General features: G+C 43.6%; 1 protein-coding gene across 2 annotated transcripts in view; it reads right to left on the bottom strand.

Moving 5' to 3' along the window:
* Positions 1–18,102, bottom strand: part of CWF19L2 (CWF19 like cell cycle control factor 2) — a 167,019-nt gene that overhangs the window by 138,160 nt on the left and 10,757 nt on the right. The window lies entirely within an intron of this gene.

The following is an 18,102-nucleotide window of genomic DNA, read 5'->3' as shown; positions in this document are numbered from 1 at the left end:
ATAAATCATGAGATTACATGACCAGCTCAAAGTCCCAGCCTTTTGCTTAAGGCTATTAACCTAAGTCAGATATTAATTCTCCATACAGAACCATGAGTTGAAATAGTCACACGGATCATTACAAAATTAATTATGCTGCCTTCCATGGGCCAGTTTCTTTTTCTGACATAACCCAAAATGAAAATGCAGCATTACCTACTTGAATTATTTTAGACATGTGTTGACAACCTTTTCAGGCTGAAAATTAGATTGACCTGATCTCATGGAATCACAAGGAACCTCTAGGATGCCTTAAGTACAAAAAGAAAGCAGATGGGCAATAGAAAAATGGCCAGGTCACCAAGGAAATATACCAGGAAACAGCAAGAGCCTGCAGGGACAGACATCATAGTTTCATAGTTTCTAGGGCTGGAAGGGACCTGAGCAGATCATCTAGTCCAACCCCCCGCCATGGCAGGAAAGAGTACTGGGGTTAAACGACCCCAGCAAGATGTTCATCCAGCCTCCTCTTAAACACCCCCAGGGTAGGAGCAAGCACCACTTCTCTTGGAAGTTGGTTCCAGATCCTAGCTGCCCTGACCATGAAGTAGTGCCTCCTGATATCTAGCCTAAACCTACTCTCTGCCAGCTTGTGACTGTTATTCCTGGTCACTCCTGGCGGTGCTCGGGAGAACAGTGCCTGCTGATCCCCCCTGACTAGTTTATAACAGGCCACTAGATCCCCCCTCAGCCTTCTCTTTTGGAGGCTGAACAGGTTCAGGTCCCGTAGCCTCTCCTCGTAGGACCTGCCCTGCTGCCCCCTGATCATACGAGTGGCCTCCTCTGGACCCTCTCCATGTTGTCCATGTCCCTCCTGAAGTGCGGCGCCCAGAACTGGATGCAATACTCCAGTTGCGGCCTGACCAGTGCCACATAGAGGGGGAGGATCACCTCTTTGGACCTGCTCGAGATGAATCTGTGGATGCACGCCAAGGTGCAGTTGGCCTTCCTGACTGCATCCCCACACTGCCAGCCCATGTTCATCTTGGAGTCAGTGATGACCCCCAGATCCCTTTCCGCCTCCGTGCTGACAAGAGGGGAGTTCCCCAACCTGTAAGTATGATGTCGGTTGTTCCTCCCGAGGTGCATCACCTTGCACTTGTCTGTGTTGAAACCCATCCTATTCTCATCCGCCTACCCTTGTAACCTGTCTAGGTCTGACTGTAGCCTGTTGCATCCTTCCAATGTGCCCACATCCCCCCACATCTTAGTGTCATCAGCAAATTTGAACAGGGTGCTTTTTACCCCCTCATCAAGATCGCTGATGAAGATGTTGAACAGCGCGGGCCCGAGGACCGAGCCCTGTGGAACTGCACTGCCCACCTCCTTCCAGGTTGAGAAGGACCCATCCACTACCACCCTCTGGGTGCGGCCCTCCAGCCAGCTGGTGACCCATTTGACTGTGTGGGTGTCGACACCACAGCCCCCCAGTTTCTTAATGAGAATGGAGTGAGAGACAGTGATAGTTAATGTATGCTGCTTCCCAGGGCATGGGTGTTGGCAGTAAAAGCTATAAGATACGAGAATCCCCAAAATAAATGACACCAGGGACCAGCTGCATGGCTTTTATTTTTCATCGTATCTAGATACCAAAAAACCCCGTTCTAAGATACGCTATGTAGGGCCATGGATTTCAATGGGGTCGAATGAATGTAAACCTAATTTGAACCATAAGGTTTATAGTGGATCATTTCCCTTACAGCCTTCCTAATGAATCAGGAAGGCATTAGCTGCACTTGGCATAGGAGGTTAGAGACAACAAGAAGAGGTTCTGTAAGTTTGCTGAAACACTATTCAACAGGTACTTTGCCTCAGTCTTCACAAACAAATTACCAAATTTACTTGACTCCAAGTTAAGGCCCATCCATCCATACCCCATCCCAATCAGCACTGGGGGGGAAAAAACCTCGTCTTGGATTCAATTACTGGCCCAGGAAAAGCAGTGGCTCATCTTTGGCTTTGGGCCCAGCTCTGACTTTGGGGGGCAGGTTGCAGATGGGGCAAGGGAGTGGGGGACATGCTGTGGGGGGTGGGGGGGAGGGCACATGGCAGGAAGGCAGCCAAGCAAGGCGCATGCAGGTATGGTATGGGGGTGGAAATGAATTGAAGACTAACTTCCTCTAAGTAGATTCTGTCCATGGAAACTTACAACAAATTAATAACTTTCCATTAATAGAATCTAATTATTGAGGGGGTATCTTAAATTTGAAGTCACCCTGAACTCAAGTAAGTATGGTAAGCTGCAACCAGATCGCTAACAAAGAATATATGCATAAGGAAGAGGACAAGCTGAGGGATGAGGTAACTAAAGAGACAGTCGGAGAGCTTTTGATGGGTCTGAATTAATTCAAATCAGCAGGGCCTAAGGAACTTCATACCAGGGTCCTGAAGGAACTGGCAGAGGTGATGTCAGAGACCTTGGCAATGATCTTCATGAAGTCACGGGAGATGGGCAAGGTACCAGAGGACTGGAAAAAAGCCAGTGTAATGCCGATCTTTAAAAAAGGCAAAAAGGAGGACCTAGGAAACTACAGACCAGCTACCCTCACCTCAATACCAGAAAGTTACTGGAGCATATCCTAAGGAAGTCCATTTGCAAGAATCTGGAGAAAGAAAGGCTTATTACCAGGGAACATGGTTTTCTCTGATTTAAAAAACTCCCCAACTTTTAGTTAAAAAGTAACCACAAATCCACATTTTTCCATAATTAAAATGAAACACCACTATACCAAAAAGGTATAGCACTAGCTATTAACTTCAGTGACAGTGACCATGAATTAACAGAGTTCAAGATCCTAAGGAGAGGAAGGAAGGAAAGCAGCAAAACAGACTTCATGGACTTCAGAAGAACTGACTTCAACAAATTGACTTTGTGGTCGGGATACCTATGGTAAGCAAGTCTGTGGGGAAATGGAGTCCAGGAGAGCTGGCTGTACTTTAAGGAGGCCCTTTTCAGGGGACAGGAATAAGTTACCCTGATGAGACAGAAGAATGTGAAATGCAAAAGGAGACCAGCCTGGCTAGCCAGAAATCTCTTCACTGAGTCTAAACTAAAAAAAACTACAAAAAGTGGAAATGTAATTATAGTACTATGACAGAGTTCAACATATTGCGTGGGCATGCTAGGAAGACAAAGGAATTTTTGAGATGCAGCTGCCAATGGACATAATAGCCAAAGAAAAATATAAGTTCTAATAGTTTCTTCTCGCACCCCAATGGATTGTCCTACGCACCCCCTGGGGTACGCGCACCCCGCTTTGCCACTTTCATTCCATAAGGCAGTGGTCTCCAATCTGGCTATGGATGATGCTGAGAAGGCTGAATGCCTTTTTTATTTCAGTCTTTACAAGTAAGGGCAGCTACCAGATGACGAGTGTAGCTAGAGGCAAAGATAGGGAAGAAGACAAACAGTCCAGAGTTGGAGAAGAACAGATTAGGGACTGCTTAGAGAAGCTAGCTATTTCAAGTTAGCAGGGCCAGATAGGATGCACCGTAGGATACTGAAAGATTCAGACGAAGTAAATTTCAAAGCCACTGGCTATCCTTTTTGAGAATTCATAGAAGTTGGGTGAAGTCCCAGATGACTGAAAAATGGCAAATTATAGTGCTCATCTTGAAGAAAGGGAAAAAGGAGAATCCAGAGAATTACTGACCAGTCAACCTGACCTCAATATCCGGAAAGCTCATGGAGCAGGTCCCTCAAGAAATCTATTGTGAAGCACCTAGCGAAGAACAAGGAGATCAGGAACAGCTAGCATGAGCAAGTCATGTTTGACCAACCTCATTTCCTTCTACAATAAGGAGAGAGAATCTGTGGATGGGCAGAAAGCACTAGATGTGATATACTTTGTCTTTAGCAGAGTTTTTTGACACTGTATCCCATAACATTCTCATTTACAAGCTAAGGAAATACAGACTGGACAAAAGTACTGTAAGGGGGATATACAACTGGTTGTACCAATAGTCCTTAGTGACTCATTGTGTAACCGGTGTCAAATGGAGTCCCTCAATCCAGTATTGTTCAACATCTTCATTAATGATCTGGATGATGACACTGAGTGCACGTGCAGCAAATCTGTGGCTAACACAACGTTGGGTAGAGTTGAAGATGCTCTGGATGGCACGGCTAGCATCCAGAATGACCTGGACAGACTGGAAAACCAGTTCACAATCATTAAATAAGATTCAACAATGACAAATACGAAGTTCTGCACTTGGGCCACATGCACAAATACAGACTGCAGAACAACTGGCTAGGCTTTAATACCACACAGGAGGACTTGGGGTTACAGAAAACCATAAGTTAATATGAGCCAACAGTGCACTCTTGTTACAAAAAGAGCATACAGTAGGCTGGGACGTATTAACAGAAGTGTGACTTGCAAATAGAGGGAAGTTATTCTCCTGCTCTGTTCTCCACTGATGATAACAAACTTAGACATAGTACTTCAGGATGCGAGTCCCACACTTCAAGAAGGATGTGGACAGACTAGAAAGAGTCTAGCACAGAATTAAAAAAAATACTTAAGGGTCTGGGAAGCAAGATTTATGAGGAAAGGTTAGAAGGACTAGGATTATTGTCTGCAGAAGAGAAGACTGAGGAAATGGGGATTTGAGAACAGTCTTCAAATACCTGAAGGACAATTACAGAGAGGACAGCGGTGGCCTTTTCTCTTTGACCGTGGAGGAAGACTAGGAGCAATGCCCTCAAGATGCAGCAGAGGAAATTTAGATTGGAGCTTAGGAAGGATCTGAAAGTGATCAAGCACTGGAATAGGCTACCAGCAAAAACTGTTGGATCTCCAGGCCTGTTCCCTATCTTCTGAACTTCACATATGGAATGCTGGCCATTATGCTTTCAAGTAAGGGTGACTTGTAAAGCTCTTTCCCCACAATAGATCTTTCCTCAACCACACAAATCAATACAGGAAGATGAAAACTTGTCCCCCTTTCAACTCAAGGGGCTGAGCATTTAAAAAAAAAAAAAAAAGAGAGAGAGATGGACAACACAGGTTAAGTTCCTTGGACTCTGTATTTATTTCACACTTCTAAATGTCTAGTTAGTTGGGTAATGAACCATTAACAAGAGTTCAATGGTGCAGTGGACATTAGTTTAGCTTTTTAAAATGAGCATTGTAAATTTTTTTTTTTTTTTTTTTTAAATAAAACAGCAGTTTTACGTGTTTTTACAGAGGAAATCAACCTTCTCATCTCGCCTTTTATCAGCTATTTAAATAGCACCGTAGATATGAAATAAAACTTAACACTTAAGAACTATTTATTCTCCCCTTGGTCTAAACTTAATAAAACGTAAAATGGCCAAAAGCTGCAAAACAAAAAAGTTTTCAACTGCTTCTATACAGCTCCAGTGAGGTGTTGAAATAGTTTATGACCTGTTTTCATCACTGGAACAAAGTAAGAGCAGCATACACTTGAATCTGTTCCCCTGAAACACTTGAAAAAACGAATTTTAGGTAAACCAGTTCAGAAGACATGTTTCTCTAATTACTTGAACTGTGTATACTCACCAGATCATACCACAAAGGAAATCACACTATTTTAGTTGTACTTACAAGAGTAAAATATATGTAAATTGTACGATATTATTCTTCAGTCTACTTCCCATGATCTGACATTTTCACCAACTGCATTTATGAGCTGTGAACAACTGTTTATAAATGTTTGTACATTTTACAATACCATCCATTTATCAATTAAGTTTCAGGGCCACGAGGGTCAGCAGAAGGGGCACATTCATAATCAAAACACACTGATGATGCATAAATCAGAAGACTTTCATCACTTAAAAAAATAAAAATAAATCAAACACTGATTTTTTAATCCAGGGTTTTTTCTCAAAAACATGTTTTAATTTGAAATGGGTGACTTGGAACAACAGGGGAGGCCTCATCATCCTTCCTAAGAAGCAGGCAATCACCTACTTATCTCAGGTGTCTGTACACAACCGCACAGAGCCTGGGAAACAAGCAGGAAAAACTGGAAATCCTCACACAGTTGTGGCAATATGATGTGATTGGAATAACAGAGACTTGGTGAGATAGTCTGCATGACTGAAGTGCTGTCATGGATGGGTATAAACAGTTCAGGAAGGACAGGCAGGGAAGAGGAGGAGGAGGGGCTGCACTTTATGTAAAAGAGCCATATGATTGCTCAGAGCTCCAGTATGAAACTGGAGATAGGCCTCTTGAAAGTCTCTGGGTCAAGGTTAAAGGGAAGAGCAACAAGGGTGATGTCCTGGTGGGTATCTCCTATAGACCACCAGACAAAGAAGATGAGGCTTTCTTCAAACATCTAGCAGAAGTTTCCAGTCACAGGCCCTGCTTCTCGTGGGGCACTTCAATCACTGACATCTACTGGTAGGGCAATACAGCAGTGCACAGGCAATACAGAACGTTTTTCAAGAGAGTGTTGGGGACAACTTCCCAGTGCAAGAACTGGAGTGGCCAACTAAGGGTCATGCTCTTCTCGATCTGCTACTCAGAGAAATCGAGGGGGAATGCCAAAGTAGATGGCAACTTGGGCAGCAGCAACCTTGAAGTGACTGAGTTCAAGATCCTGAGGAAAGGAAGGAAGGAAGGAAAGTAACAGAGTAAAGACCCTGGACTTCAGAAAAGCAGACTTCGACTCACTCAGGGAACTGATGGGTAGGATCCCTTGGGAGGCCACGCTGAGGGGGAAATGAGTCCAGGAAACCTGGCTGTATTTTATCAAAACCTTACTGAGGATGCAGGAATGAACTATCCAGATGCACAGGAATACTAGTAAGTATAGCAGAAGACTAGCTTGGCTTAGCAGGGAACTCTTCAGTGAGCTAAAACACAAAAAGGAAGCTTACAAGAAGTGCAAACTTGGACAAAACAGGAGGGTGGAGTATAAGAGCATTGCTCCAGCATGCAAGGATGAAATCAGGAAGTCCAAAGCACAACTGGAGTTGCAGCTAGCAAGGGACATGAAGGGAAACAAGAAGGGTTTCAACAACTATGTCAGCATCAAGAGGAAGATAAGGGAAAACGTGGGTTCCTTACTGAATGGAGAAGGCAACTGAGTGACAGATGATGAGGAAAAGGCTAGGACCTGGATGACTGGAAAAGAGCCCATATAGTGCCCATCTTTAAGAAAAGGAAGAAGGCAGATACAGAGAACTACAGACCGGACAGCCTCACAACAGTCCCTGGAAAAATTATGGATCAGGTCCGCAAGGAATTCATTTCTCCCACAACATTTTTGCAAGCAAGCTAAGGGGGACAGAAAACTGGCTGGATCATCAGGCTCAAAAGGGGAGTAAATCAAAGGCTCGATGTCTATTTGGCAGCAGGTATCACATGGAGTGCCCCAGGGGTCAGTCTTGGGGCCAGTTTTGTTCAATATTTTCATCAATGACCTGGATAGAGTGCACCTTCATCAAGTTTGAAGATAGCACCAAACTTGGAAGAGTAGCAGATACACTGGAGAACAGGGCTAGGACTCAGAGAGACCTCAACAGATTGGAGAATTGGACTAAAATAAATCTCATGAGGTTCAATAAGGACAAGTGCAAAGTCCCGCACGTGGGACAGAACAATCCCATGCACCAGTACAGGCTGGGGGCTGACTGGGTAAACAGCAGCTCTGCAGAAAAGGACTTGGGGGTTTTAGTGGACAAGCTAAACACGAGCCAACAGTGCCCTTGTTGTGAAGCTGGCTAATGGCATACTGGCCTGCATTGGTAGAAGTGTTGCCAGCATATTGAGGGAAGTGATTACCTCCCTCTATTCAGCACTGGTGAGGCCACATCTGGAGTACTGCGTTCTACAGAAAGGATGTGGACAAATTGGAGAGAGTTCAGCAGAGCACAACAAAAACAGGTAGGAGGCTGGGGCACATGGCTTTCAAAGAGAGGCTGAGGAAACTGGTCTTATTTAGTCTGCAGCAAAGAAGACTGAGGGGGATTTAATAGCAGCCTTTAACTACCTGAAGGGGGTTCCAAAGAGGATGGAGCTAAACTGTGGTGGCAGATGACAGAACAAGGAGTAGGCTGCAGCAAGAGAAGTTTAGGTTAGATATTAGGAAAAACTCCCTCACAAGGAAGGTAGTAAAGCACTGGAACAGGTTACTCAAAGATTCTGGAATCTCCATCCCTGGAGGTTTTTAAGACCCGGCTACACAAAGTCCTGGCATGAATCATATAGGGGGTAGTCCTGCTCTGAGCAGTGGTTGGAATTGACGACCTCCTGAGGTCCCTTCCAACCTTAAGTTTCTATGAGTCTATGACTAGAGACAGACACATGCAGGAACAGGAGACAAGGTTTATCTGAAATTCCATATCTTAATCCAAGGGAATTAGTCGCACCATTATTCTTGCCCAATATAAAAGACACAAAAGTCTGGGGATTTATTTATAGGAGAAAAAAATCCATTTTGTCCTTATATCATAGATTTAACACCAGGCAAGCAAGCTAGCAGCTATAATCTCTGAACCTTTCCATCTTCAGAAAATTTACCTAGCTCCCTCTATCGCTAAATTAAAACGTTCACTTATTTTAGTCAGTGGAAGTTTTTCCCCTTATTTCAACCACCCCTATGAATTATGAAAAGCAATTTTACCTAAGCTACTTCCTGTAAGCTTCAGACATTGACCTCCTTTCCTACTTGCCTATTATAATTGCATAGTTTACTCACACTGATCTATTTTTCTACCCTTTCTGTATTTTATAATAAAATCCCCTGACAGCCTATTTTTCCTATGCTACAAATGCCAACCCTAATAGTTTTGCATCTCAACCCTCAGCAGTTCAAGCATTTTTTTCAAATGAAGGTTTATTAATGCCTTATGATGCCATGAAACAAAATTCACTGATTTCCCTTATCACTTTTCTAAACAAATTCCTATTATCACATGCATTTTAAGTTATTTCTTTGCAATGCCATTTTAAATTTCTTAGCCATAAATATTGTATGTTACATTTAATACCTATTTTTCTCTCAAAGTGTTTTATTAATTCTTAAATTTACACATACATACCACACTAAGAAAGACTACAGACAGCATGCTGAACAACCTACTTCTTATCTTACCTGGAAAAGTTAATTACCCACTTTGCCTTTGTTCCCCTATCTCTTACTGGGCAACGATGATACTTCCATACATCCCAGGGAGAAATTTAATCTTATAATGTCTTTAAAGAGTTTTGAAATCCTTGCTAAAAGGTGCTGTAAAATGGTGAAATTATAGCAGTATTATTATGTTAGTTATTATGTTAGAAAAGTAGTTAATCCAAGGAGATGGAAGTCAATTCCACTGGATCTTTAATCTAAGCAAGAAAGATGGGACTGTAAATTGCGTGCTTTTTTTTTGCAAGTCCAAGAACCAGAAGTTCATATATTCTATTTCAAGTTCTTCCCTCACTGACAGAAGGATCCAGATGGGTGCAGTGGCACAGGGGCACCTCCCTTCTGGATCATACCTCAGGAACAGCAGCAAGAGACTTTTTCCCTTTTTTTGTTTTTTTATCATTTAAGTCCCTGAATTAAGTAAGAATTTCCCCCCACCCGTTCTCCTCTGTGCTCAGCAGCAACTCCTCAACCCTCCCCTCCCAGACCCCCCCAGCCACCACTGGCCCCAACTAATCCAGGGAGGAGATGTGAAAAGCTGAGCTCTAGTACAGGTCCTGGCCTGCTCCATATAGGTTATGCGGGAAGCCAGGCTCAGTCTAGCACAGCAGCAGCAGTGGCAGTGGATGGGCTGCCTTTCACTGCCCGATCCCTTCAGGTGTTCCCTGCAAGCCCAGGAGCAGGCTGAAGTATAGCAGGAACAGCTCTGGAGTTCCCCCCTCCCCTGGGTCAGCCAGACACAAGGACAGCAGAAGGCAGAGAGCAGTGGGAGCGGGGAAGGGCATCAGGCAGGGTGTTGGACTAGATAACTTCTGGAGCTCCCCTCCAGCCCTACTTCTCTGTGACTCTAACAAAGGCTCCAACTTCTACAGGACAAAAGAACTAATAATACTAGCTACACAGTTGTCTCTTGCAATTAACTCTACTTTTAGGATTAATTTGAATTTTCCTTTGAAAGTGAAAAAAAGCTACTTCTTGTTAAGTAACACCACAATACAACACTCAAGCTGATTTGTGGGAAAACATAACTGATACAGGCTCACTGAAAAATTTATTTCAGAGTTTGGCTCAGGTTAAAGAATACTAACACACTCATTCATATCATTACAAACTCATTTGATAACAATAAGTTTAGCTTATTTTCCAATGAATATAAAAATATAAGACCACAAAGATCAGACCACTGATAGAACTTCAAATTTCTAAAACAAGTAGTAAACATAACATCGCTTTATTGTTTTAAAAGAGTTAATGAATACATTTCTCTCATGCCTCTTATAAATCTAAATAGATATATAATAAGCCAAATGCACCATTCTACACAGTAGTATATAGACAATTTCATGGTACAGTGTTGTAGGGAGAAGCATAGGGGGTTGTTTCTTAATGTTACACAGATGTATTTTCTACAAATACTTTTTCACATTATGGAAAATTGTGATTACAGGTAAGACCTAATTTACCTACATGGAGAGCTATTTTTAGTGATAGTCTTAGGAGGCTTTTTCCTTCCATATGTAGTCATTTGCTATGTATTTAGATTCCACAATTCCTACAGGCTTGGTCCACATGAATGTAAAAAAGGAAAAGAAACTATTTATATGGTCTTTTATGTTTTCAGAAAACTTTTTTACATTGAAAATGTGGTTCATACTTTCTTTTTAAAAAGATGACAGAGTTTTTTCATCCACAGGAATCCCCCAACATAGATCCTTCCCAATCCCCAATTTTCTTTATATTAGAAATCCATGTCTGATTCTGATTTCCTAGGCAGATTCTATTAGTAATTTAAACCTAGAAAGATGAGAGCATCACAATTTCAAACAAGTAAAACCTGTATTTGAGCAGAACAGTAACTGGTGGAAGCAAAGTTCATGTAAAAATCTTTAAAATGTGTGTTTTTGTTTATAACTACTTAAATTAATACTTATATGGCAAAATCCACATGCAGCAGCAACCCAGAGGTAAACATTTAGCCATCTCCCTCTAGATTCATACTACTATGTTCACTTTAGCCATCTTCCTGTATATATGAACTACAATGTTCACCAGACAGGAAGAAGTGTACACTGACCAGTATTTCAAATGAAAGATGATGGCAAAAGATGGATAAATTAGGCTGGTTTTAGAGATCAGTATTATCAAATTATTAAATAGTATTATCAACTATTATTAAATAGTAGACACATTAATCAGACCGTGAAAGACCATCCAGCTCCAGGTGCATTGACACCTCCATAAAACTACCAGCATAAAGACCATGGCATTGCAGAAATTTCATGCTATAGCACAGATGTAAGAACTAATCCACAGATTTTATTATATTGTTTTAGTATTTATTCATAATTATAAAAAACAAGAACACTAGCATTTTGATTACCAAAATATTCTTCCGAAGGTGAATGTTGCAGACTACAGATTAAGAAAGATAACAATTGGGGTGTGACATATCCTACTCACCTCAGCATAATGCTATTTCTGCAGCCAAATTACATTTGATTGGCAATACTATTATCTCAAAGTCGCCGAGAAGGAATCCTGAATCCACCATAGCCACTTGAAACCCAAAGAAAAGCCAGCATCGCCAGCACCACCAGATAAGCGCCACGGGGGCAGCATGAGCACACTGCCTGAGGAGCTCTGCCACACACGGGGCTCAGCCCCATGCAGGGCTCCAGATTTGGTGGGCCAGAAGCTACAGCCTGAGCCTCACACTCTGGGGTAGGAGCCACACAACTGAAACTGCTCACCCAGCGCGGCCTTCAAAAATGGCAGCCCCAGCCATGATACAGCCATGAAATCAGGGGCCCCATGTAATCAACCATGAGGGCCCATTAATTTGGTAGGTGTCCCTAGTTATGATATGGAAAAGGAACTGTCATCACTAACCTCAGAAAAAGATTTTTAGCTGCCTTAACAAATGCTTTCTTAAAGCTACTTTGCCCAGTGGAACCAAAAAAAGTCTAAAGTCTACACAGTAGCAAGCAACGTTAGGAAATCTTATCTCCTGGCATTACAGAGTTAATTACAAGCATCTCAAATCTGTTTGTGACTAAGACCAATTTTATTCTGTTTCAGCAAGTGGAAGAAGGGAGGTCAATTCCATTTCAGAAAAACAGAAAGAAAATACTGACATTGCAGCAGGTACATTGCAATGCTTCCATGTGAGAAAATGTTTAATGGATTTTGAATAGGAACGATAATGCAGCAAAAAGAGAAGTTTCCAAAGTTATGCTGGTTTGCATACTTTAAAGGTAGTTCATCCCCTCAGACAAGGTGAGGGGAGGTGAAAAGAAAACATTAACAGGAAAATCTAGTAATTTCAAGAATTTAGAGAATGCAGTGTACTCTTTCAACACATGCTAGCAATCTTCCTATCACAAACTTCTATTTCCAAGTCCTCCCTGCCAGTGGAGTAGCCCAGGTGCCTATACCTGCTAACGGTCAGAGTTTTTCCAACACGCAGCAGAATACAACTGATATTTTTCTTGTAAGCTTTAGTGCTGCCTAAAGGGCCCAACAGCATCAAAGCAAAGCAACAAGATATTAAATAACTTACATTTAGCTGCATCTTGGAGGTAGAAAAACAATGCTATAAATATCAGCAGAGGTACCTGTGCTGCATGTTTAAAGAATATTCAATATTAGGGTCTTTTTTTTGTTTTTGTTTTTGTTTTTTGTGTCTAGATTCTGTAGAAATTGACAGCTTTTTCCTCAAGAAAACCTCCTAATCTTCACGACAACAGAATTTGAAAACTCTTGTGCAAGTGATATGCATACTTATTCCAATTCTCTTCATTCCGAATCTCTCCTATTTTCAAATATATTTTGCTTAGTAGGGCTATATCTTCCTTAACATACTCTACTTTTAGAACATTTTTTTAAAACAGGCAAATTCAATACTCTTATCCTCTGAAAAAACAAGAGGAAGATTTCCAGTTAACTCAAATTTGTAGATAAGGGATTTTTCAATGGATTTAAACTCACAGCATGGGAGACAATATCCTATAAAAGCACTGATACAATCTAATTAAACTATTTTCATTGTGGAAAGCACCAGTAAAGAATTACACTATTATCCACTTTAAATTTCAACATAAGGTGACAAAACTGCTCTTGCCTTGTCTCATGCATAATAAGAGCCAAGCCTCTAATAAACAAGTACCTAATTTATTAAGAGTCAAAGTAAAAAATCTAAAAGCAAAACAGAGACTGTCAACTGGGAAATGGCCAGCCCACAGTCTCTTAAGTCTCTCAGTGAAAAGGAGTAAATTCTAAATGCTAATTTAGGATTCATGCAAAGGCAGTGCAAGAGAAGAGAGGTTTGGGGTTGATTTTTTAAATATTATTAAGAGCTTGCAAATATGGTTTTATGGTTTCCACCTAGTGGTCAAATGTAGTCATGACGTTTTAAAAAGTTAGTACTGACTTCCCAGATGTACTGTATTCATACAGAATCTGTCTGAAGCTCACAGATTTATCCCAGGGCAGCCTTTGTGATATATCCCATATCATAACTAATACAATTCAGAAGTGACTACCAGATTTTATTTTGTACTGAGACCTTGAAATTATTTTACAGCACTGTTGTGTAAGGAAGCCTCTGTTGCACAGATGAGCAGCATCTGAGATTCTGACACACATGGATGGGCAAAATACAGAAATCTGGGACTTCCAAGGCTGTCTAAATATCAGAGCATTCTAGTGACTGAGAGATCACCACAGCCCACAAATAGAGCTGCACTCAACTTCAAAACTATTTATTTTACATAACATGCAGTTTCTAGTACTAGCTCAATGCCCTACATATTGATTGATTAATTAAATCTAAATTCACTGGGGAGGTTTCTTAATGGACTGGTGCACTTAACACTGTGATACAACTATGTATCATTTTTAAAGTATGAGGTGGTTAGCTGCCTTAGTCTGAAGTGTAACACAACAGGGTGTTACCCTAAAGGTAGATAAACGTTTCACGAGCTTTCTATTTAGATGCTATAATTTCAAACAGAAAGGAAAGGGCTGAGGAAGGAAGAGGGGACACTACTGAAAAAGGTAAAGAGCAGATAAATTAAAATCAACAAGGACAAACAAGGCAGTTAACACATTGAAGGACATGGATGTTAACTTCAGTTGCTAGATCTAAAACCAGATAATGGGATAAGAATTTGTTTAAAACAGAAGTGGGCAAAATACAGCTGGCAGGAGGTATCCAGCCTGCCAACTGATTCATGCAGGTGGGTGGCACCAGCAGCAACTCCAGCCTCTGCTGGCACCATGGGGGATGCTGGGTGGAAGCAGCCCCACCCAGCACCGTGCAAAAGGCCCTGAGCAACCTGTACTTGGGTTAAGCAGCTCCAGCTCTGGCCTCTGCTGGCGCAGTGGCAGATGCTGGGTGGAAGCAGCCTCACTCGCCTGCCTGGCTCCATGCAGCATGCCCTGGGTGAGCCACATGCAGGCCCCAGTGCCCCGCCCGCCTGCAGCTCGGGAGCCCATGGCTTCATTGTTCCCATTGAGTGAATCTCTTTGTTTTTCTTTAACCAAATTTTCAATATACAAGAGTAAGGCTTTATTTTGAGCTATTATGCATTCACCTCTATACACACCACTCAAAAAAAACATAAAATCAGGACAAAAATATACATTTTAATACAGTTAAAATATTGAAAAATAGATGTTTGATTGTTAGCACATGATTATTTTTATCTATAAATTTGATAAAATGTCTTCACCATTAATTTTGAGTGTGGTCCTCAGTAGCTTACCAAAACTTATTAAGTGGCCCACCAGCCAAAATAACTGCCCACCCATGGTCTGAACCATGTTTAATACAATCCTGTCTGCAGATGATTTCTTCTTCTGGAATTTCATATTCAAGTTGTTTTTTAGAAGTTGTGTTTAAGGACAGCTACTCTGAGACCTGGGGAGGTTAAGGCATTCTGCCACAGTTTTTTGCATGAATAGTGTCTTTCTGGACTTTCGGAAGGCCTTTGACACTGTCTCTCACCCTGTTCACATTAAGAAACTGGGGGGGACTGTGGTGTCGACACCTACACAGTCAAATGGGTCACCACCTGGCTGGAGGGCCGCACCCAGAGAGTGGTGGTGGACATGCCATTTTCGACCTGGAGGGATGTGGGCAGTGGGGTTCTGAAGGGCTCAGTCCTCGGGCCTGCACTGTTCAACATCTTCATCAGTGACTTGGACGAGGGTCTAAAAAGGCACCCTGTTCAAATCTGCAGATGACACTAAGATGTGGGAGGATGTGGGTACGCTAGAAGGAAGGAACGGGCTGCAATTGGACCTAGACAGGTTACAGGGGTGGGCAGAAGAGAATAGGATGGGATTCAACACTGACAAGTGCAAGGTGATGCACCTGGGGAGGAACAACCAGCACCATACATACAGGCTGGGGAACTCCCTTCTCGTCAGTGCAGAGGCAGAAAAGGATCTTCAAGTCATCATTGATGCCAAGATGAATGTGGGCTGGCAGTGTGGGGATGCAATCAGGAAGGCCAACCACACCTTGACATGCATCCACAGATGCATCTCGAGCAGGTCCAAGGAGATGATCCTCCCCCACTATGTGACACTGGTCAGGCCGCAGTTGGATACTGCGTCCAGTTCTGGGTGCCGTACTTCAAGAGGGATGTGGACAACATGGAGAGGGTCCAGAGGAGGGCTACTCGCATGATCAGGGGGCAGCAGGGCAGGCCCTATGAGGAGAGGCTTCGGGACCTGAACCTGTTCGGCCTCCACAAGAGAAGGCTGAGGGGGGATCTAGTGGCCTGTTACAGGTTAGTCAGTGGGGGATCAGCAGGCACTGGGGGAGTCCCTGTTCCCCCGAGCACTGCCAGGAGTGACAAGAAATAGTGGTCACAAGCTGACACAGGGTAGATTCAGATTAGACATCAGGAGGTGCTACTTCACCGTCAGGGTGGCTAGGATCTGGAACCAACTTCCAAGAGAAGTGGTGCTGGCTCCTACCCTGGGGGTCTTTAAGAGGAAGCTTGATGCCTACCTAGCTGGGATCCTTTGAGCCCAGTTTTTTTTCTCCTGCCCAGGCAGGGGGTTGGACTTGATGAACTGCTGAAGTCCCTTCTGACCCTACCAGCTATGAAACTATGACCTTTTTTCCCCAAAGCTTTGTGGAACAGAGGCTGGGGAAGATATCACTTGGGTTCTTCTGTGCTCTGTAGTATATAGAATCATAGAATCAATGAGTCGGAAGAGACCTAGACAGATCATCTAGCCCGACCCCCTGCCATGGGCAGGAAGGAGCACTGGGGGTGGCAGGGTCATAAGACCCCAGCCAGGTGCCTATCCAGTCTCCTCTTGAAGACCTCCAGGGAAGGTGAGAGCACCACCTCTCTGGGAAACCTATTCCAGGCTCTGGCCACCCTTACCGTGAAGTAGTTCTTCCTAATATCTAACCTAAACCTATCCTCCCTCAGCTTGTAGCCATTGTTCCTGGTGACCCCAAGGGGGCCCTGGTGAACAGACTTTCCCCAAGTCCCTGTGGGTGGTCCCTGATAAGGTTGTAGGCGGCCACAAGATCCCCCCTCAGTCTCCTCTTGCGGAGACTGAAGAGATTCAGGTCCCTCAGCCTCTCCTCATACGGCTGGCCACGGAGGCCCTCAACCATATGAGTGGCCTCCTCTGGACCCTCTCCAGGTTCTCCACGTCCTTCTTGAAGTGCGGCGCCCAGAACTGGACACAGTACTCCAGCTGCGGCCTGACCAGCGCCACATAGAGGGGGAGCAAGACCTCTCTGGACCTGTTAGTGATGCCCCTGTTGATGCATGACAGGGTGCAGTTGGCTCTGCCTATTGCTTTGTCACATTGGTGACTCATATTCATCCTGGAGTCAATCCTGACTCCAAGATCCCTCTCTGCCTCTGTGCTGCAGAGAGGGTCAGCCCCTAACCTATAACCATAATGCTGGTTCTCTCTCCCCAGGTGCAGCACTCTGCACTTAGATTTCATAGATTTCATAGACATTAGGGCTGGAAGGGACCTCGGGAGATCATCGAGTCCAGCCCCCTGCCCAAAGGGCAGGAAGTCAGCTGGGGTCATAGGATCCCAGCAAGATAAGCATCCAATTTACTCTTGAAGGTGTTCAATGTAGGTACTTGAACCACCTCCGATGGCAGACTGTTCCAGACCTTGGGGGCTCAGACAGTAAAGAAATTCTTCCTTATGTCCAGCCTGAAACGGTCTTGCAGGAGTTTGTGACCGTTCGACCTCGTCATCCCTTGGGGCGCTCTGGTGAACAAACGTTCCCCCAGATCCTGGTGGTCACCCCTGATAAATTTATAGGTGGCCATCAGATCACCCCTGAGCCTACGCTTTTCCAGGTTAAAGAGTCCCATGGCTCTCAGCCTGTCACCGTAAGATCTGTTTTCCTGACCTCTGATCATGCGCGTGGCTCTCCTCTGGACTCTCTCAAGCTTCTCCACATCCTTTTTGAATTGTGGAGCCCAAAACTGGACGCAGTACGCCAGCTGCGGCCTCGCCAAGGCCGAGTACAAGGGGAGAATGACGTCCCGGGATTTGCTCGAGAAGCATCTATGGATGCAAGCCAGCGTTTTGGTCGCTTTACTAGCCGCAGCATCGCATTGCAGGCTCATGTTCATCTTGCGGTCAATGATGACCCCCAACTCTCTTTCTTCTGTAGTGCTATCCAACATAGCACTGCCGAGCCTATAAGGAAGCTGCAGGTTTTTCCTCCCAAGGTGGAGAACCTTGCATTTTTCGGTGTTAAACACCATCAGGTTCTCGTCTGCCCATTTGCTGAGCTTGTCCAGGTCAGCCTGGATCACCCGCCTATCTTCTGGCGTGGATGCTTTGCCCCAAAGTTTGGTGTCATCGGCGAACTTGGCCAGTCCACTCCTGACTCCAATGTCCACATCGTTAATGAAGATGTTGAACAGTATGGGTCCCAGGACAGAG

The sequence above is a fragment of the Crocodylus siamensis genome, chromosome 1, assembly GCF_052110815.1.
Source record: "Crocodylus siamensis isolate JL-2025a chromosome 1, ASM5211081v1, whole genome shotgun sequence".
Taxonomy (NCBI): domain Eukaryota; kingdom Metazoa; phylum Chordata; order Crocodylia; family Crocodylidae; genus Crocodylus; species Crocodylus siamensis.
Note: the sequence above shows the minus strand (reverse complement) of the source record. Positions and strands in the feature narration are given on the sequence as shown.